The following is a 20672-nucleotide window of genomic DNA, read 5'->3' as shown; positions in this document are numbered from 1 at the left end:
AGAACGCAGCTCCTGTGACCGCCGTGGCGCGTAGGTAGCGTGGCCGAGCGGTCTAAGGCGCTGGTTTCAGGCACCAGTCTCTTCGGAGGCGTGGGTTCGAATCCCACCGCTGCCAATGTTTTCTGTCTCGGAAGCCGTAGCACTGATTACCCGCGACGAAAACAGCGCGGCAAGCCGTGAGCGTCTCTTTCTTAAATTGTCGTAGCAGCACAGTGCGTGGTGCAACGACAGGATTCACAGGCGCAGTTTGGTGTCACGATTGCTGGCGTTCGTCTCCACGAAATGTGTCCAGAGCACGACGTTCTATAAAGTGGAAACGCTAATTTTTGCCGTTGTCGTCAAGTAGATTGTGTATAGCTTGCTGTGTTCGCTGGAGGAGCCCTGGCGTCGTTATCCGGTGTGGTCTAGTGGCTAGGATACCTGGCTCTCACCCAGGAGGCCCGGGTTCGATTCCCGGTACCGGAAATGCGCATTTTGTTGCTCCTCTTATGCGACTTGTCCCGACTTAGCTCGACTGACGCTTGCAGAAAACTACGTTAAGTACGATTCGTGGTGACAAGTGACGGCGAGAGCGATGCGACATGTATCCACCTCTTATCGAGGCACCTACCTGTGGTCAACAGAGCTGGAGGACTGCAAGACATTGCCACGGGGGTTGAATGCAGCTAACCACACTGCTTAGTGTCCTAACAGCGCAGACACGTTCGCTTGCCAGTATACATGTAATGGAGACCGCGTCTGACACAGCTGTGGGGAGACACAGTGGTGTGTGGACTGAGCTTTGCTGTGCATCGCCACTTGCAGTCGCGAGAACTGCTCTCGGCGGTGCTTCCGTGGCCGTGATCGTCTAGTGGTTAGGACATTGCGTTGTGGCAGCAATAACCCAGGTTCGAATCCTGGTCACGGCAAATTTTAAAGTTTTGCCTTGCTGTCGCTGCAGTGACGATTGTGACTCAGTGTTTGAAATCACAGTGCCCTCTTCATTTTTCACTCATGTTCCGCAGGCTGCAGGTGGCACTACCAGTTCATTATCAACACGCAATGCCGCCGCACCAGAGCGCGGGCAGCTGCCTGTGTAGTTAATCTCTATTCGAAAAGGGCAGTTGTTTGAGGTGCAATGGATGAGCAGCCAGTTGCAGCAGAACAGGGAGCTGTGTCGCGCACTGTTTCCACAAAAGCGAAGAACACTGACGCAGGTAGCGTGGCCGAGCGGTCTAAGGCGCTGGTTTCAGTTCCGCTTTAGACGCCGTGCAGTGTGGACGTGCCTAGTCTTCCGCTCCGCCGTAGCGTTACGTATAGTGGACTATCGTTTTTGTTACGTGTTGTGTTGCAACTTCTGAGAGTATTTCTCCGTCGTTGTTTCGTACCTTGTGTTACTTTCTGTCCTTATTTCAGTGTTTTTTGTGTAGCGGTTTCGACCACATATTTTGAAAATGTCGTCCCAGGTTATTCCTCGTCAGGCTACAGTTAGTTTTGCTTTTGACAAGTCGACCCGCCATGTGCAACCTAGTTCTCTTGAGATTCATGATTGGTTGGTAGATACCTTTGGTGTTCATTCGGATCAGGTGCACACTGCTTATTTTGATACCGAACTGTATGTTTTCTTTGTTAAGTTTATGGACCCACTTCAGGTTGATAAAATTCTTTCTAAATATGGTCATCAAGTTCTCTTTCGGCATCGGGATGATTCTGTAAGTACCGTGCTGCTTTCCAATGCTTCCATCACGTATACCAATGTTCGTGTTTACAACCTTCCACCGGAGGTGGATAATGTCTATCTTAAGGAGGGTCTACAGAAGTATGGTGATGTAAAGAGCATTCGCCTTGAACGCTGGTCAAGCCAACATCGCCTGCAATGTTACAGTGGTATTCGTTCAGTCGAAATGCACGTTAAGCAGAATATTCCATCTCACCTGCAGATCGGTGGATATCGTGTCCATGTAACATATAGTGGTCAGGTTGGCACCTGTTTTTTGTGCAATGAAAGTGGTCACGTGCGTACCGACTGTCCGCGGAGAGTTTTTGTTTTAAAAAATTCTCTCGAACAGCGTCGCAAGTTAACGGTCGCTGACCTCGTTGCAGGTGGTTCTGCTCTTGGTGTAGCACAGTCCAGTGGTAGTAGCGCCCCGCCACAGGTTTTGCGCACCCCTGACACAGAATTTCCTCCTTTACGTGCTAAATCTGATGTTGTTCCGTCTGTCCCTCAGGTGGGTGTGCCACTTTTGAATAATAAGAGGCGTCGCCCACACGATGGAAATAGTACGGATGAGGATCTCCCTGAGATGCCCCAGTCCGAGCGACCGGCATCCTCCGAGCCACTGTGTACTGTAGCTGCTCCCTGCCCTCCTGAGGTAGCGGTTCCGGTGGCGGCTGCTGGCGCCCCTCCGGCCTCCGACGCAGCTTCTCTCGAGTCGGGTCGTCGGTCGGGCCTGTTGGCGCCGTCTTCCGAACCGACTTCGATGTCACAACAAGTGGAGCCGCGACAACTTCCTGCTTCGCTGCCCCATACCTCTGCCAGCGGAGCTGCTCCGCTTCCTTCCAACTCTGCGGCCTCGGACCTTCCTGCTCACGTTTCGCCTCCGTGCAGTCCATGTTTGCCGGAAGCTAGTGCAGGTGTTAACCATTCCGTTTTGTCGGATGTTTCCCCCGCGACCCCGGATCCCGCATGTGGACCGGCGCGGGTGGTGTCGGATACAGAACTTGACCCTCCTACGTCACCGGCGGCTGAAGTTTCCTTGCCCGTCAGCCGACGCAAGTTACGCGTTCAGCCGAACGTTAATGCTGTTCGTAAAAAACCGAAACGTAAGGGATCCGCGGAACGGGGTAGCAGTCCCCCTCCCTCGGATGCCTCCGTCACCCCTGCTATGGACTGTGACGCTGGTGCGTCGGTGTAGGTGATTTGTTTTCTCGCTTTTCTCTCTATGGTTCAAGCATACACCTTTCTTACCTTAAACGTTAACCGTATTGAGTCCGACGTTCGCATTGCCTCTTTGCGGCAGTTTATTTACGACGCCTGTGCGGACGTAGTGTTTTTGCAGGAAGTGTTGTTTTCTGATCTCTCTCTACCTGGATTTCAAACTGTTTTTAATGTCGCGCCGGAATATTCAACAGGAACTGCTCTTTTCTTTCGAGAGGGCATTCCTATTACTGACATTGAATTCCTTGACTCTGGCCGTGGGATTGGTTGTCGTCTTTTTGATCTCCGCCTCGTTGTTTTGTATGCCCCCTCTGGTTCGGGTCACACTGTGACTCGATCGCGCTTTTATAAAGAAGAGCTTATTTATCTTTTGCGCCAGAGTCCTCGGAGTCTCCTGCTCGGAGGCGATTTTAATTGTGTTTTACGCCCTGCAGACCAGTCCCCCAATTTTAATTATTGCCGTGATTTACATGACTTAGTTCGTACGATGCATCTGCGTGATGTTTGGGAACACAAATATCCAACCCTGGTGAAATATACGTTTTTTACCGCGTCCTCATGCAGTAGACTCGACAGATTCTATTTATCTGATTTTTTATGTGATAAAATTCTTTCTGTCGATGTTATTCCTACTAGTTTTTCTGACCATTGTGCTTTTACTGCAACTGTAAATCTTAGTCGCCAACCTGCAAAACTTTATCGTTCCCAGTGGATGTTAAATGTTTCCCACCTTGCCGACAGTGCTATGGATGATGTTATAAGTGGCGTGTGGGAGCGATGTCTTCGCTCTGTCCCGCGATACCCCTCCTTGCTGGTTTGGTGGACTGCGTTTGCCAAGCCCAAGATTCGTCAGACTTTGATTTTCTACTGTGCTGCTAGGACGCGTGATTTTAAGAACACGTATGAATATTACTACTCTGTCCTGCGTGAACTATATGACGCGGCGGGTACCTCTCCACTGCGGATCCATGATGTTCGTCGTATTAAAGCCAAGCTCTTGAGCCTTAAACGACGACAGATGGATGGTCTGCGAGTTAAGTCGAAACCTCACTCTCTTGTTGAAGGTGAACTGACATCCTTGTACCACCTGCTACGGCATCAGACTCGTCGTCGTCGCTCCTTCATCTCTTCTCTTACGGTGGATGATGGGCGACAGCTTAGTGCACAGGAGGAAATGGTTCGTGCTCTTCATCAGTATTACACTAGTCTCTATTCTGCCGATGATTCTGGTGAGTCTCTTTCGGATGATGTCTTTGGGGATCTAACTGCGACGATCGCGCCTGACGCGAACGGCGAATTTCTCCGGGAGTTCCAGGTAGATGATGTTTTCGATTTTATTGCTCGCTCTCCGTCCAGTAAATCGCCGGGTCCAGACGGCCTGCCTAAAGAATTTTATCTCCGTTTTTGGCCTCTTTTGGGTGGCATTTTTACGCAGATTTTAAATGAGATTGTCAGAGGGATGGATGTGCCTGCCGATTTTAAAGTAGGGAAAATTGTTTTAATTCCGAAGTCCTCTGGTCGTTTATCTGCTGCCAATCTTCGTCCGCTCACATTGCTGAATTTTGACTATAAGACAGCTGCTAGAGCGCTCAATAGCCGGCTGTCTTCTCTGCTTCGGGGTGTGATTGGTGCACATCAATGTTGTTTTCATGATAGATCTATTCTGACACCAGTAGCCGAATATCGGGATGTTGTCTCGGTTGCGGCGGTTACAAACGTACATTGTGCCTTTGCCTTCCTTGATTTTTATAAGGCTTTTGATCACGTCAGTCATGTGTTTTTAGATCGTGTTTTAGGTACAATAGGTTTTAACGCTTCATCACGTGGTGTTCTTGGCAATTTGTACAGGGGAATAACAGCTCGGGTGTCTGTCAATGGGCAGCTGACGCCGCCCATTGCTATCCGCCGCGGAGTGCCTCAGGGTAGTCCGCTCTCTATGTCTTTATTCGTTTTGTCCCTGGAACCGCTGCTTCGGACTATTGCTCTCAAGCTTCAGGGTATGTCCCTCTCTGGTGGGAAGCTCTCGGTTAAGGCATATGCGGATGATGTCGTTGTTCTCCTCCGTCACCGAGATGATATCCCGTTGTTGAAAGGGGCAGTTGATGCATACTGTCGTGTCTCTGGAGCGCGTCTCAATCAGGGTAAATGTAAGTTCCTTGATATTCGAGGATTTCGCGATGCTGACGTCCCTTGGGCCACTTTTGTCGATCGCCATACGTCCTTGGGGATTATCATTGATCGGTGTCCTCTAAAAATGGCGGCTCTCAATTGGAAATCTGTCAGCGCTCTGCTACCATTTTGCAAAAAGTCAGAATTTTAGACACCTACGTCCTATGTAAAGCTTATTATGTTGCTCAGCTGTTCCCACTTCCCATGATGGTGGCGAAAAGGTTGCGCCAATTGTCTAGCAGGTTTATATGGAAGGGCCATCTATTCAAGTTACGTTACGAGGTAATGACGAAACCGCGTCTCTCCGGAGGCTTGGGCCTCTCTGACATTACTCGCAAGGCGTCTGCTTTGTACGTCCGCCGAACGACTCTAATTGTTACGCAAGAAGTGACTTCAATTACATCCAGGCTTTTTACTGTTGTGCGTCCGGCGAGCCTTGCTCCACCTGTCGATGTCGGACGCCTAAATGTTAAGTTGAAACACATTCGGGAATTTTACATTGCGGTGAGTTACCTCGGTGACGTCTTCTTGCGGCGACCGGTGCCAACGACCAAGAGCTTGATTGCCCGCTGGGAGGGGCTGGCCAGTCCCAATCCAATAGAACTGGCGTCTCCATCCGTGTCCTGGAGGAACGTCTGGAAGAACGTTAGTCTGCCGATCCACTCTATGGCCGTGGCGTCCACGTGGTATAGGGTAATAAATAATTTGGTTCCCACCAATGTACGACTGCACCGTATTGGTCTTTCTGACACGGACACCTGTACTCGGTGTGGTCTCCTGGATACCCTTGAACATCGATTCACCTGCTGTGGGCACCTTGCTAATTGGCGTTGGCTCAGGAAACAACTTGCTTTTGTCACTAGGTCTGCTGAAGCCGCTTATACTATTGACATCATCGTCCGGCCCGATTCTTCCTTTTTTCCGCGGACGAAGCTCCATACCGTCATGTGGTTGATTGGCCATTTCGTACATTTTGTCAACAGTTGTCATGAAGAGGATGGACACCTAGCGTTTCGGCAGTACATGCTTACTGCTTACTGGCAGCGCTTGCGATTGCCAGGCCTCCGAGATGATTTTGCCAATATGCTTAGCCTGACATTTGAAAGAGAGGGTGTTGGCTAAGGTCACCTGTGTGAGCCATTTTCTTTTATACTGTTTCTGAATTTGCCGCCTTTATGTATGTTTCTTCTCTACACCAGGACTGAAGTTTTCGTGTTTTAACCTTTATTTCAGTAAGCAGTCTACATTATATAGTCATGTTTTAGGATTTTAATTTCAGTACTGTACTTCTTTTGAAGTGGCTGTGTGGTGGATATATAAAATAAAAAAAAAAAAAAAGTGGCTAGGATACCTGGCTCTCACCCAGGAGGCCCGGGTTCGATTCCCGGTACCGGAAATGCGCATTTTGTTGCTCCTCTTATGCGACTTGTCCCGACTTAGCTCGACTGACGCTTGCAGAAAACTACGTTAAGTACGATTCGTGGTGACAAGTGACGGCGAGAGCGATGCGACATGTATCCACCTCTTATCGAGGCACCTACCTGTGGTCAACAGAGCTGGAGGACTGCAAGACATTGCCACGGGGGTTGAATGCAGCTAACCACACTGCTTAGTGTCCTAACAGCGCAGACACGTTCGCTTGCCAGTATACATGTAATGGAGACCGCGTCTGACACAGCTGTGGGGAGACACAGTGGTGTGTGGACTGAGCTTTGCTGTGCATCGCCACTTGCAGTCGCGAGAACTGCTCTCGGCGGTGCTTCCGTGGCCGTGATCGTCTAGTGGTTAGGACATTGCGTTGTGGCCGCAATAACCCAGGTTCGAATCCTGGTCACGGCAAATTTTAAAGTTTTGCCTTGCTGTCGCTGCAGTGACGATTGTGACTCAGTGTTTGAAATCACAGTGCCCTCTTCATTTTTCACTCATGTTCCGCAGGCTGCAGGTGGCACTACCAGTTCATTATCAACACGCAATGCCGCCGCACCAGAGCGCGGGCAGCTGCCTGTGTAGTTAATCTCTATTCGAAAAGGGCAGTTGTTTGAGGTGCAATGGATGAGCAGCCAGTTGCAGCAGAACAGGGAGCTGTGTCGCGCACTGTTTCCACAAAAGCGAAGAACACTGACGCAGGTAGCGTGGCCGAGCGGTCTAAGGCGCTGGTTTAAGGCACCAGTCTCTTCGGAGGCGTGGGTTCGAATCCCACCGCTGCCAATTTTTACTTCTCGTTTTTGTGCCATTGCGGTGTGGTCTCGTGGGTAAGAACGCAGCTCCTGTGACCGCCGTGGCGCGTAGGTAGCGTGGCCGAGCGGTCTAAGGCGCTGGTTTCAGGCACCAGTCTCTTCGGAGGCGTGGGTTCGAATCCCACCGCTGCCAATGTTTTCTGTCTCGGAAGCCGTAGCACTGATTACCCGCGACGAAAACAGCGCGGCAAGCCGTGAGCGTCTCTTTCTTAAATTGTCGTAGCAGCACAGTGCGTGGTGCAACGACAGGATTCACAGGCGCAGTTTGGTGTCACGATTGCTGGCGTTCGTCTCCACGAAATGTGTCCAGAGCACGACGTTCTATAAAGTGGAAACGCTAATTTTTGCCGTTGTCGTCAAGTAGATTGTGTATAGCTTGCTGTGTTCGCTGGAGGAGCCCTGGCGTCGTTATCCGGTGTGGTCTAGTGGCTAGGATACCTGGCTCTCACCCAGGAGGCCCGGGTTCGATTCCCGGTACCGGAAATGCGCATTTTGTTGCTCCTCTTATGCGACTTGTCCCGACTTAGCTCGACTGACGCTTGCAGAAAACTACGTTAAGTACGATTCGTGGTGACAAGTGACGGCGAGAGCGATGCGACATGTATCCACCTCTTATCGAGGCACCTACCTGTGGTCAACAGAGCTGGAGGACTGCAAGACATTGCCACGGGGGTTGAATGCAGCTAACCACACTGCTTAGTGTCCTAACAGCGCAGACACGTTCGCTTGCCAGTATACATGTAATGGAGACCGCGTCTGACACAGCTGTGGGGAGACACAGTGGTGTGTGGGCTGAGCTTTGCTGTGCATCGCCACTTGCAGTCGCGAGAACTGCTCTCGGCGGTGCTTCCGTGGCCGTGATCGTCTAGTGGTTAGGACATTGCGTTGTGGCCGCAATAACCCAGGTTCGAATCCTGGTCACGGCAAATTTTAAAGTTTTGCCTTGCTGTCGCTGCAGTGACGATTGTGACTCAGTGTTTGAAATCACAGTGCCCTCTTCATTTTTCACTCATGTTCCGCAGGCTGCAGGTGGCACTACCAGTTCATTATCAACACGCAATGCCGCCGCACCAGAGCGCGGGCAGCTGCCTGTGTAGTTAATCTCTATTCGAAAAGGGCAGTTGTTTGAGGTGCAATGGATGAGCAGCCAGTTGCAGCAGAACAGGGAGCTGTGTCGCGCACTGTTTCCACAAAAGCGAAGAACACTGACGCAGGTAGCGTGGCCGAGCGGTCTAAGGCGCTGGTTTAAGGCACCAGTCTCTTCGGAGGCGTGGGTTCGAATCCCACCGCTGCCAATTTTTACTTCTCGTTTTTGTGCCATTGCGGTGTGGTCTCGTGGGTAAGAACGCAGCTCCTGTGACCGCCGTGGCGCGTAGGTAGCGTGGCCGAGCGGTCTAAGGCGCTGGTTTCAGGCACCAGTCTCTTCGGAGGCGTGGGTTCGAATCCCACCGCTGCCAATGTTTTCTGTCTCGGAAGCCGTAGCACTGATTACCCGCGACGAAAACAGCGCGGCAAGCCGTGAGCGTCTCTTTCTTAAATTGTCGTAGCAGCACAGTGCGTGGTGCAACGACAGGATTCACAGGCGCAGTTTGGTGTCACGATTGCTGGCGTTCGTCTCCACGAAATGTGTCCAGAGCACGACGTTCTATAAAGTGGAAACGCTAATTTTTGCCGTTGTCGTCAAGTAGATTGTGTATAGCTTGCTGTGTTCGCTGGAGGAGCCCTGGCGTCGTTATCCGGTGTGGTCTAGTGGCTAGGATACCTGGCTCTCACCCAGGAGGCCCGGGTTCGATTCCCGGTACCGGAAATGCGCATTTTGTTGCTCCTCTTATGCGACTTGTCCCGACTTAGCTCGACTGACGCTTGCAGAAAACTACGTTAAGTACGATTCGTGGTGACAAGTGACGGCGAGAGCGATGCGACATGTATCCACCTCTTATCGAGGCACCTACCTGTGGTCAACAGAGCTGGAGGACTGCAAGACATTGCCACGGGGGTTGAATGCAGCTAACCACACTGCTTAGTGTCCTAACAGCGCAGACACGTTCGCTTGCCAGTATACATGTAATGGAGACCGCGTCTGACACAGCTGTGGGGAGACACAGTGGTGTGTGGACTGAGCTTTGCTGTGCATCGCCACTTGCAGTCGCGAGAACTGCTCTCGGCGGTGCTTCCGTGGCCGTGATCGTCTAGTGGTTAGGACATTGCGTTGTGGCAGCAATAACCCAGGTTCGAATCCTGGTCACGGCAAATTTTAAAGTTTTGCCTTGCTGTCGCTGCAGTGACGATTGTGACTCAGTGTTTGAAATCACAGTGCCCTCTTCATTTTTCACTCATGTTCCGCAGGCTGCAGGTGGCACTACCAGTTCATTATCAACACGCAATGCCGCCGCACCAGAGCGCGGGCAGCTGCCTGTGTAGTTAATCTCTATTCGAAAAGGGCAGTTGTTTGAGGTGCAATGGATGAGCAGCCAGTTGCAGCAGAACAGGGAGCTGTGTCGCGCACTGTTTCCACAAAAGCGAAGAACACTGACGCAGGTAGCGTGGCCGAGCGGTCTAAGGCGCTGGTTTAAGGCACCAGTCTCTTCGGAGTCGTGGGCCCGAACACATCGCGCGCTCGCTCCGGCGTGTCGGGCGGTGTTTACGTGTGCTTCGCGGTCGGCGGCGGTTCATCGCGGTGACTGTTTCTTCGCTGCACTAGTCAGCTGAACTGTAAGTTAACATGGATTCCGAAGACCGAGAAAATAATATCCAATGCGAGTTTGATAGAAACGTAACCCGACCGTCTGCTTTTGAAATTCATTCGTGGATGAAAAATGACTTGAAAATTCCTGAAAGTGATGTGTTAGGCTTGCAATTAGACGCGTTCCTGAACTCTTTGTTTGTAAAATTGAAATGTCCGGAATTGTGCGATGCCCTTGTCAGTGAAAACGGTGGCGTACGTAAATTCAAACACTCTGATGGGACAATTAGCAATGTGACTCTGTCGAATGCTGGATTTGGTATTCGAAATGTTCGGGTATTCAATCTGCCGTTTGAGACTAGGAATGAGACAATAGCTCGTAGCCTTATGCCTTATGGCACAGTTTTGTCGATTACGAAGGAAAAGTGGTCGTCCGCTTACATATATCAGGTTGAGAACGGTATCCGTAGTGTCAAGATGATTGTGAGGAAGCACGTTCCCTCGTTTTTGGTTATGGCCGGCCACCGGGCTTTTATTTCGTATAGTGGTCAGCCGCAAACGTGTTCCTATTGCAATGCCACCGACCATTTTCGGCAAAATTGTCCTCGGCGTAGGCGCCCTGTGCAGCTACCGCCCCGTGGGCAAGATGACGACGCGTCGTACGCGGCCGTGTTGTTAGGTGTTCCCCGTTCACCGGCACGTTCCGCAGAAACGGCAACGCCTTTAGTTGATGCGGTCGCGATGGATGTCGATGCCACTGCAACCGGACTTGATTCTGTTCAAAACATGTCCGTTTCTTCTCAGTCAGTTCCCGTAGCTACTGTATTGCTTCCGCCTCCGGCTGGGCCAGTAGTTCCGGAGCGGACCGGATCAGAACCCGTTCAGGTGGTTACCCCCCCTGTTGCTGTTGTGGATTCGTCACCATCTACTTCCGTGCTTCAGGGTGTTCCGGACGCGGCTCCTGCCTCACAGGAACCAAAGCCAAGGCGTGAAAGTGTTTCGGAGAGGCGTGGCAATACTGACCGCTTCCGCAGTGCCAGTAGTTCGCGGATTTTAGACACACGATCTTTTTCTCGCGGAGAACGCAGCCCGTCTCCGGAATGGAAGCAGGTTCCCCGTCCGAAGTCAAAACAAAAACAAAAATCTGTGCAAAAGCCGGCGCACAAGCCCTTGCCCCGCCCCGTAGTCGAATCACGGCCGTCGGTTGCGACGGGGCGTCGTCCACAGCGTCCTGTGGTGAGCAGTCAGCCGGCGCCTACGACAAGTGTGTCGGCAGACAGGCGGGAACAGGTTGTCCAGCAGTTAAAGGAAATGTTGCACCACTCTGATGTACATCTAGCAATGGACACTACGACGTCTCAGGCAACGAACCCGGCACAACTTTCGGTTAAGCGTAAGGCGGAAGACACCCCCCAGCGTCGCACGCGTCCCCCTTCACAGGATTCCGCGTCCGCACCTCCCATACAAGAACCGCCTACTTCAGCTGCACCGTTTGAACGTTGTGACTGGGCAGACGATATGGAGGAGGAGGGTGGGTCCACTTCTGCCGTCTAATTTGTTTTCTTTGTTTTTCCCTGTTGTTTATGGTAGCAAGCCCTCCATCAGTTGTGGCTACTATTAATCTTAATAAGTTGGAGTCGCCTGTGAAGTTTGCAAGTTTTGTGGGTTTTATAAATTACATTGCTGCTGATGTAGTGTTTTTGCAGGAGGTTGTGATAGATATACTTCACTCCATTCCGGGCTATCAAGTGCTCTTGAACTTTGATATCGAGTGTAATTGTGGTACTGCCATTTTAATTCGTGTTGGTCATGATTATAGTAATGTCGCTACAATTCCTAACGGTCGTGGTGTAGCCTGCACGATCAACAACGTACGATATATTAACGTGTACGCCCCTTCTGGTGCCGACGGGCAGCCACGTCGCCGTGTATTTTATAGCAGTGACATTTGTCACCTTTTACAGGGCCCCCACCTGCCCGTAGTCATGGGCGGCGATTTTAATTGCGTGCTGGCCGATAGAGATCAGGAGCCACGGCCTTATAAGTGCCTAGAATTACAGACGCTCGTTACTGAGATGAATTTAATTGACTCGTGGTGTTATTTACACCCGCGGGACGTGGGCTTTACTTTCTTTTATCCCACGGGAAGGAGTCGGCTCGATAGGATTTATGTTTCTCGTGATAAACAGCACTGTCTTACGGACTCCTCTGTTCACCCCGTGATTTTTTCCGATCATTGTGCGTATGTCTGCCGCTTTCATTCTCTATTGGCGGGTAAACCCCGCGCCAGTCGATTATGGAAGTTTAATGTGCGACATCTCTCACACCCACATTTTGCGCCGGTTATCGTGCGTGTGTGGCAGAGGGTGCTAAAATATCGCGGTCTATATGCCTCCACTTTGTCTTGGTGGGTAGAATTTGTTGAGCCGGCATTACGCAAGGCCATCCTGGAGTTCGGTCAGGATGTTGCTCACTGGGAGCGTTCTACATTGCACTTTTACGAGAGCTGTTTAAATGATGCCATCCACCTGCACACAACTAATCCCGCTCTTCGGATGGCGACAATTCGGCGTATCAAACTCCGTCTTCTGGATTTGAAAAGGGAATCGTTACGCGGATCTGTCGTACGGAGCCGAGCCCCCGGGGCGCTTGCTGATGAAGCGCCTTCCGTGTTTCATCAGCTGCGCGAACGCCGGCGCGCGAAGCGACGTTACGTCACAGAGCTGGAATCAGCTGACGGTGCGCGGCTTAATAGCCAGGCGGCAATTCTTGCCGAGGCCCACCGTCACTTCATCGAACTTTTCAGTGAGAAATATACTGATACTGCCGCGATTTCAGAGCTTCTCCACGACGTTCCGTACGTCTTATCCGTAGCGGATCGCCGTCGCCTCACAGAAAACTTTACTGTGGACGAAGTGAGTGATGTCTTAAAACTGTGTTCCCAGAATAAATCACCGGGCGCTGATGGGTTGCCACCGGAATTTTATTTGCATTTTTGGCACTTCTTTTGGCTCGGCCCTGACTGATGTTTTTAATGAAATTTTAAATGGTGTGGATGTTCCTGCGTCCTTCCTGGAAGGGATTGTGGTCTTGGCTCCTAAGGTTCCAGTCGCCAGGAAACTGTGCAATCTTAGACCCATCACCCTTCTTAATGGTGACTACAAACTCTTCACCAAATGTGTCTCCTCACGCTTGAAGCTGGTCATGAAAAAACTGATTAGTCCCTTTCAATACTGTGCAGTGCCTCAACGCACTCTCTATGGTGCTGTGTCCACATACCGAGATGCCATTGCCTATGCTTCGACGAATAGGATTCCTTTTGGCATTTTATCCATCGATTTTGCAATGGCTTTTGACTGAGTTAGCCACCTATATCTCCGGCGAGTGCTCCAGAAGTTTGGTTTCGGTGTAAAGTATATAACTATGATTTTTAACCTTTTCAAAAATTCCACCTCACGGATTAGTATCAATGGATTTTTGTCGGAACCTGTTCCGCTCTGCTGTTCAGTCAAACAAGGGTGCCCTCTGTCAATGGCGCTTTACGCAATCTCCTTAGATCCTTTGTTGCGTAAGTTGCACAGTGTTTGTAGGGGAATCCGTATTGGGGATGAGAAGCACGTTTGTCGCGCTTATGCTGACGACCTTGGTCTCTTGGTGTCCTCGGCTACCGATTTTGATACAATACGCGCTGTTCTTACACAGTATGAACGTGCATCCGGTGCGAGCATCAATACCCGTAAGACGGTTTTTCTGCCTATTTATGCGGCGACACGTGGCTTCAAACGCCCATGGTTTACAGTGAAGCAGGAACACAAAATTTTGGGTGTTCGCTTTCAAGCCAATCTGTTACAGACTGCGTCCTACAACTGGCGTATTGTCTTAAATGGCATACGAGCGATGGCTAGCCTGTCCGCTACTCGCACCCTCGCATTAACACAGCGGGTGATTTTAATAAATGTTTTCTTGCTCAGCAAAGCCTGGTACCTCGCACAGTTATTTCAGGTACCCAAGAATTTGGGCAGAGCCATAACACAGGCAGTCTATTGGCTATTGTGGCGGGGCCATATTTTCAAGGTGTCTTACGAAACGTGTACTTTACCGCGCGAACAGGGTGGGCTCGGGCTCATTCATTTTGCTATGAAAGCCGCAGCGTTGCTCCTTCATCGGACGAGCGTCACTATTGAACGGGATCCGTCGAGCCCCACAGCTGTTCTGTTCGCTATTCATCGTCCTCTCTCTGAAGCAGCACCTCTCGACCCGACTACCATACCGTTTCAGCTGCGTTATGTTCGAGAATACTACATTCAAAAAAGTTATCTCGCCGCCGACGTACTCGACCATCGCACACGCACTGTGAAACGTGTCTACCAGGGACTAAGAGGACGGCCAGTCGGTAATAAGATGGAGGCGCGCTACCCGCGATCTGCGTGGAGGACGGCGTGGGCTCACGTTCACGCTCCCTTCCTGTCAGCGGACGTCAGCAGCTTTTGGTACCAAGTGGTTAACAGAATTCTGCCCACCAACGAAAAGCTGCGCCGCATTCACTTATCTCCATCGAGCTTGTGTGAAGACTGTCGCCAAGACGACACCTTAGAACATCGTTTCGTGTGTCTGAGGTCACAGTCGACTTGGAACATTGCCGCCAGGATGCTCGCACTTATCAACCGGACCAGCGCTGCCGCTTTTTCTGCGGACACGGCATTGATCCCGGACTTCAACCCATATCCGCATACGAAGCGTGCCGCCACTGCATGGATCGTGGCTCACACTGTGTTCGCCCTCCTGCAATTGCGACTTACGGACGACTATGCCTATCTGGTTTATTTGTCCACGCAACATGACCTCACTAAAACCGGGAAAGACTATCACAAAATCTTTGCCAATTTTCTGCAAATTGCACTCGCATTTGCCCACGACAAACTGTTGTAATCAACACTTCACTGCTGCGACTTTTCTTTACTTCTGTGTTTTGCATTGTCTCCGGGTCCGGATACATAGTTAATGCAAATAGAATGCTACAGGAACAGTGAACCATTCAACACGTACGATGCTTACACTTGTGCCGGACTGCAACGTGGAAACGACGACGAAAAGTTTAACACAGTTTTATCCTGTGTTCGTGTGTGTTTGTGTTTAGTTGTCGTTTAGTGATTTCTTTATGTTTTTATTCATTTTTTACACCGTCTGGTTCCTCCGTCTTCGGCGTACATTCACGGATGCGTTGCGCACCGCGCTGCCACGGAGATTGTTTGGTTTTTAAGAAAAGAGGTTTTTTTACTTTCTTTATAACACGTCGGAGAGGATTGTGTTTTCCTTCTCGTTATCCGCCTAGACAATACGGAAAGTTCGGGAGTCTACTCATTCCTTTGACATGTGTCGATATTTTTAATTTTTGTGACTTTTTTCATTACTTATTTTAATGGCCGCCACGAAGCATTTTGAACACAATATCATGGGATGTGTGAAGGGTGTTCCTTCCTTGTTACTGAGAGGACTAACTCAGGCAGTATTTGATTTTTTATTCTTTTTTTTCAAATTTTATTCTTTCTTTTATTGAATTTAGGTAGACAGCGCCTGATGCGCTGTTATTCTTTCATTTTTTATTTTAAGGCGTGTAGGCAGCAAAGCAGTAGCTTTGCGCCATTATAGGCCTGCACTTTAACTTCAAGAGGATTTTAGTTTTCCTTCGATGCTTCGCTAGCGGTGAATAGCCACAAGAAACTTTCCTCAAAGCAATCCAGCATCTCCGACTCCATCACTTCATCTTGAACACCAACGTCTACCGGAGGACGTCGACGCTCAAGGAACCATACCAAGGAGTTTACGGTTTTCCGCTGAATGGACAGTACAACAATTAATCTTTTCTGTTTGCAAGCAGCACCGTTTTATTTTACAGCTTACGTAGCTCGCCGAAGAAGGCATAAATTGGAGAGCGCAAGGCCGGGCTATAAGGGGAGTTGGGAGGCCCAAAAAAAAAAAATAAAAAAAATAAATAAAAAAAAAAAAAAAAAAAAATAAAAATAAAAAAAAAGCTGCCAATTTTTACTTCTCGTTTTTGTGCCATTGCGGTGTGGTCTCGTGGGTAAGAACGCAGCTCCTGTGACCGCCGTGGCGCGTAGGTAGCGTGGCCGAGCGGTCTAAGGCGCTGGTTTCAGGCACCAGTCTCTTCGGAGGCGTGGGTTCGAATCCCACCGCTGCCAATGTTTTCTGTCTCGGAAGCCGTAGCACTGATTACCCGCGACGAAAACAGCGCGGCAAGCCGTGAGCGTCTCTTTCTTAAATTGTCGTAGCAGCACAGTGCGTGGTGCAACGACAGGATTCACAGGCGCAGTTTGGTGTCACGATTGCTGGCGTTCGTCTCCACGAAATGTGTCCAGAGCACGACGTTCTATAAAGTGGAAACGCTAATTTTTGCCGTTGTCGTCAAGTAGATTGTGTATAGCTTGCTGTGTTCGCTGGAGGAGCCCTGGCGTCGTTATCCGGTGTGGTCTAGTGGCTAGGATACCTGGCTCTCACCCAGGAGGCCCGGGTTCGATTCCCGGTACCGGAAATGCGCATTTTGTTGCTCCTCTTATGCGACTTGTCCCGACTTAGCTCGACTGACGCTTGCAGAAAACTACGTTAAGTACGATTCGTGGTGACAAGTGACGGCGAGAGCGATGCGACATGTATCCACCTCTTATCGAGGCACCTACCTGTGGTCAACAGAGCTGGAGGACTGCAAGACATTGCCACGGGGGTTGAATGCAGCTAACCACACTGCTTAGTGTCCTAACAGCGCAGACACGTTCGCTTGCCAGTATACATGTAATGGAGACCGCGTCTGACACAGCTGTGGGGAGACACAGTGGTGTGTGGACTGAGCTTTGCTGTGCATCGCCACTTGCAGTCGCGAGAACTGCTCTCGGCGGTGCTTCCGTGGCCGTGATCGTCTAGTGGTTAGGACATTGCGTTGTGGCCGCAATAACCCAGGTTCGAATCCTGGTCACGGCAAATTTTAAAGTTTTGCCTTGCTGTCGCTGCAGTGACGATTGTGACTCAGTGTTTGAAATCACAGTGCCCTCTTCATTTTTCACTCATGTTCCGCAGGCTGCAGGTGGCACTACCAGTTCATTATCAACACGCAATGCCGCCGCACCAGAGCGCGGGCAGCTGCCTGTGTAGTTAATCTCTATTCGAAAAGGGCAGTTGTTTGAGGTGCAATGGATGAGCAGCCAGTTGCAGCAGAACAGGGAGCTGTGTCGCGCACTGTTTCCACAAAAGCGAAGAACACTGACGCAGGTAGCGTGGCCGAGCGGTCTAAGGCGCTGGTTTAAGGCACCAGTCTCTTCGGAGTCGTGGGCCCGAACACATCGCGCGCTCGCTCCGGCGTGTCGGGCGGTGTTTACGTGTGCTTCGCGGTCGGCGGCGGTTCATCGCGGTGACTGTTTCTTCGCTGCACTAGTCAGCTGAACTGTAAGTTAACATGGATTCCGAAGACCGAGAAAATAATATCCAATGCGAGTTTGATAGAAACGTAACCCGACCGTCTGCTTTTGAAATTCATTCGTGGATGAAAAATGACTTGAAAATTCCTGAAAGTGATGTGTTAGGCTTGCAATTAGACGCGTTCCTGAACTCTTTGTTTGTAAAATTGAAATGTCCGGAATTGTGCGATGCCCTTGTCAGTGAAAACGGTGGCGTACGTAAATTCAAACACTCTGATGGGACAATTAGCAATGTGACTCTGTCGAATGCTGGATTTGGTATTCGAAATGTTCGGGTATTCAATCTGCCGTTTGAGACTAGGAATGAGACAATAGCTCGTAGCCTTATGCCTTATGGCACAGTTTTGTCGATTACGAAGGAAAAGTGGTCGTCCGCTTACATATATCAGGTTGAGAACGGTATCCGTAGTGTCAAGATGATTGTGAGGAAGCACGTTCCCTCGTTTTTGGTTATGGCCGGCCACCGGGCTTTTATTTCGTATAGTGGTCAGCCGCAAACGTGTTCCTATTGCAATGCCACCGACCATTTTCGGCAAAATTGTCCTCGGCGTAGGCGCCCTGTGCAGCTACCGCCCCGTGGGCAAGATGACGACGCGTCGTACGCGGCCGTGTTGTTAGGTGTTCCCCGTTCACCGGCACGTTCCGCAGAAACGGCAACGCCTTTAGTTGATGCGGTCGCGATGGATGTCGATGCCACTGCAACCGGACTTGATTCTGTTCAAAACATGTCCGTTTCTTCTCAGTCAGTTCCCGTAGCTACTGTATTGCTTCCGCCTCCGGCTGGGCCAGTAGTTCCGGAGCGGACCGGATCAGAACCCGTTCAGGTGGTTACCCCCCCTGTTGCTGTTGTGGATTCGTCACCATCTACTTCCGTGCTTCAGGGTGTTCCGGACGCGGCTCCTGCCTCACAGGAACCAAAGCCAAGGCGTGAAAGTGTTTCGGAGAGGCGTGGCAATACTGACCGCTTCCGCAGTGCCAGTAGTTCGCGGATTTTAGACACACGGTCTTTTTCTCGCGGAGAACGCAGCCCGTCTCCGGAATGGAAGCAGGTTCCCCGTCCGAAGTCAAAACAAAAACAAAAATCTGTGCAAAAGCCGGCGCACAAGCCCTTGCCCCGCCCCGTAGTCGAATCACGGCCGTCGGTTGCGACGGGGCGTCGTCCACAGCGTCCTGTGGCGAGCAGTCAGCCGGCGCCTACGACAAGTGTGTCGGCAGACAGGCGGGAACAGGTTGTCCAGCAGTTAAAGGAAATGTTGCACCACTCTGATGTAAATCTAGCAATGGACACTACGACGTCTCAGGCAACGAACACGGCACAACTTTCGGTTAAGCGTAAGGCGGAAGACACCCCCCAGCGTCGCACGCGTCCCCCTTCACAGGATTCCGCGTCCGCACCTCCCACACAAGAACCGCCTACTTCAGCTGCACCGTTTGAACGTTGTGACTGGGCAGACGATATGGAGGAGGAGGGTGGGTCCACTCCTGCCGTCTAATTTGTTTTCTTTGTTTTTCCCTGTCGTTTATGGTAGCAAGTCCTCCATCAGTTGTGGCTACTATTAATCTTAATAAGTTGGAGTCGCCTGTGAAGTTTGCAAGTTTTGTGGGTTTTATAAATTACATTGCTGCTGATGTAGTGTTTTTGCAGGAGGTTGTGATAGATATACTTCACTCCATTCCGGGCTATCAAGTGCTCTTGAACTTTGATATCGAGTGTAATTGTGGTACTGCCATTTTAATTCATGTTGGTCATGATTATAGTAATGTCGCTACAATTCCTAACGGTCGTGGTGTAGCCTGCACGATCAACAACGTACGATATATTAACGTGTACGCCCCTTCTGGTGCCGACGGGCAGCCACGTCGCCGTGTGTTTTATAGCAGTGACATTTGTCACCTTTTACAGGGCCCCCACCTGCCCGTAGTCATGGGCGGCGATTTTAATTGCGTGCTGGACGATAGAGATCAGGAGCCACGGCCTTATAAGTGCCTAGAATTACAGACGCTCGTTACTGAGATGAATTTAATTGACTCGTGGTGTTATTTACACCCGCGGGACGTGGGCTTTACTTTCTTTTATCCCACGGGAAGGAGTCGGCTCGATAGGATTTATGTTTCTCGTGATAAACAGCACTGTCTTACGGACTCCTCTGTTCACCCCGTGATTTTTTCCGATCATTGTGCGTATGTCTGCCGCTTTCATTCTCTATTGGCGGGTAAACCCCGCGCCAGTCGATTATGGAAGTTTAATGTGCGACATCTCTCACACCCACATTTTGCGCCGGTTATCGTGCGTGTGTGGCAGAGGGTGCTAAAATATCGCGGTCTATATGCCTCCACTTTGTCTTGGTGGGTAGAATTTGTTAAGCCGGCATTACGCAAGGCCATCCTGGAGTTCGGTCAGGATGTTGCTCACTGGGAGCGCTCTACATTGCACTTTTACGAGAGCTGTTTAAATGATGCCATCCACCTGCACACAACAAATCCCGCTCTTCGGATGGCGACAATTCGGCGTATCAAACTCCGTCTTCTGGATTTGAAAAGGGAATCGTTACGCGGATCTGTCGTACGGAGCCGAGCGCCCGGGGCGCTTGCTGATGAAGCGCCTTCCGTGTTTCATCAGCTGCGCGAACGCCGGCGCGCGAAGCGACGTTACGTCACAGAGCTGGAATCAGCTGACGGTGCGCGGCTTAATAGCCAGGCGGCAATTCTTGCCGAGGCCCACCGTCACTTCATCGAACTTTTCAGTGAGAAATACACTGATACTGCCGCGATTTCAGAGCTTCTCCACGACGTTCCGTACGTCTTATCCGTAGCGGATCGCCGTCGCCTCACAGAAAACTTTACTGTGGACGAAGTGAGTGATGTCTTAAAACTGTGTTCCCAGAATAAATCACCGGGTGCTGATGGGTTGCCACCGGAATTTTATTTGCATTTTTGGCACTTGTGTGGCTCGGCCCTGACTGATGTTTTTAATGAAATTTTAAATGGTGTGGATGTTCCTGCGTCCTTCCTGGAAGGGATTGTGGTCTTGGCTCCTAAGGTTCCAGTCGCCAGGAAACTGTGCAATCTTAGACCCATCACCCTTCTTAATGGTGACTACAAACTCTTCACCAAATGTGTCTCCTCACGCTTGAAGCTGGTCATGAAAAAACTGATTAGTCCCTTTCAATACTGTGCAG

At 50.5% G+C, this 20672-nt stretch overlaps 15 non-coding genes across 15 annotated transcripts; all 15 read left to right on the top strand.

The window, feature by feature from the left end:
- The first annotated feature begins 33 nt into the window (after positions 1-33).
- On the top strand, positions 34-115 carry Trnal-cag. Its single transcript has one exon. It is a non-coding gene; the product is annotated as a tRNA-Leu (tRNA).
- A 278-nt stretch (positions 116-393) lies between these two features.
- Positions 394-465, top strand: Trnae-cuc. Its single transcript has one exon. It is a non-coding gene; the product is annotated as a tRNA-Glu (tRNA).
- Positions 466-836: 371 nt separating this feature from the next.
- Trnah-gug lies at positions 837-908 on the top strand. The gene has a single exon. It is a non-coding gene; the product is annotated as a tRNA-His (tRNA).
- A 5945-nt stretch (positions 909-6853) lies between these two features.
- Trnah-gug lies at positions 6854-6925 on the top strand. The gene has a single exon. It is a non-coding gene; the product is annotated as a tRNA-His (tRNA).
- Positions 6926-7212: 287 nt separating this feature from the next.
- Positions 7213-7294, top strand: Trnal-aag. The gene has a single exon. It is a non-coding gene; the product is annotated as a tRNA-Leu (tRNA).
- An 80-nt stretch (positions 7295-7374) lies between these two features.
- Positions 7375-7456, top strand: Trnal-cag. The gene has a single exon. It is a non-coding gene; the product is annotated as a tRNA-Leu (tRNA).
- Positions 7457-7734: 278 nt separating this feature from the next.
- On the top strand, positions 7735-7806 carry Trnae-cuc. Its single transcript has one exon. It is a non-coding gene; the product is annotated as a tRNA-Glu (tRNA).
- Positions 7807-8177: 371 nt separating this feature from the next.
- On the top strand, positions 8178-8249 carry Trnah-gug. Its single transcript has one exon. It is a non-coding gene; the product is annotated as a tRNA-His (tRNA).
- A 287-nt stretch (positions 8250-8536) lies between these two features.
- Trnal-aag lies at positions 8537-8618 on the top strand. Its single transcript has one exon. It is a non-coding gene; the product is annotated as a tRNA-Leu (tRNA).
- An 80-nt stretch (positions 8619-8698) lies between these two features.
- Positions 8699-8780, top strand: Trnal-cag. Its single transcript has one exon. It is a non-coding gene; the product is annotated as a tRNA-Leu (tRNA).
- Positions 8781-9058: 278 nt separating this feature from the next.
- Trnae-cuc lies at positions 9059-9130 on the top strand. Its single transcript has one exon. It is a non-coding gene; the product is annotated as a tRNA-Glu (tRNA).
- Positions 9131-9501: 371 nt separating this feature from the next.
- Positions 9502-9573, top strand: Trnah-gug. Its single transcript has one exon. It is a non-coding gene; the product is annotated as a tRNA-His (tRNA).
- Positions 9574-16124: 6551 nt separating this feature from the next.
- Trnal-cag lies at positions 16125-16206 on the top strand. The gene has a single exon. It is a non-coding gene; the product is annotated as a tRNA-Leu (tRNA).
- Positions 16207-16484: 278 nt separating this feature from the next.
- Trnae-cuc lies at positions 16485-16556 on the top strand. Its single transcript has one exon. It is a non-coding gene; the product is annotated as a tRNA-Glu (tRNA).
- A 371-nt stretch (positions 16557-16927) lies between these two features.
- Trnah-gug lies at positions 16928-16999 on the top strand. The gene has a single exon. It is a non-coding gene; the product is annotated as a tRNA-His (tRNA).
- The last annotated feature ends 3673 nt before the right edge of the window (positions 17000-20672 follow it).

Source organism: Schistocerca piceifrons, chromosome 1, assembly GCF_021461385.2.
Source record: "Schistocerca piceifrons isolate TAMUIC-IGC-003096 chromosome 1, iqSchPice1.1, whole genome shotgun sequence".
Lineage (NCBI taxonomy): Eukaryota > Metazoa > Arthropoda > Insecta > Orthoptera > Acrididae > Schistocerca > Schistocerca piceifrons.
This window is presented reverse-complemented; position numbering and strand designations above follow the sequence as displayed.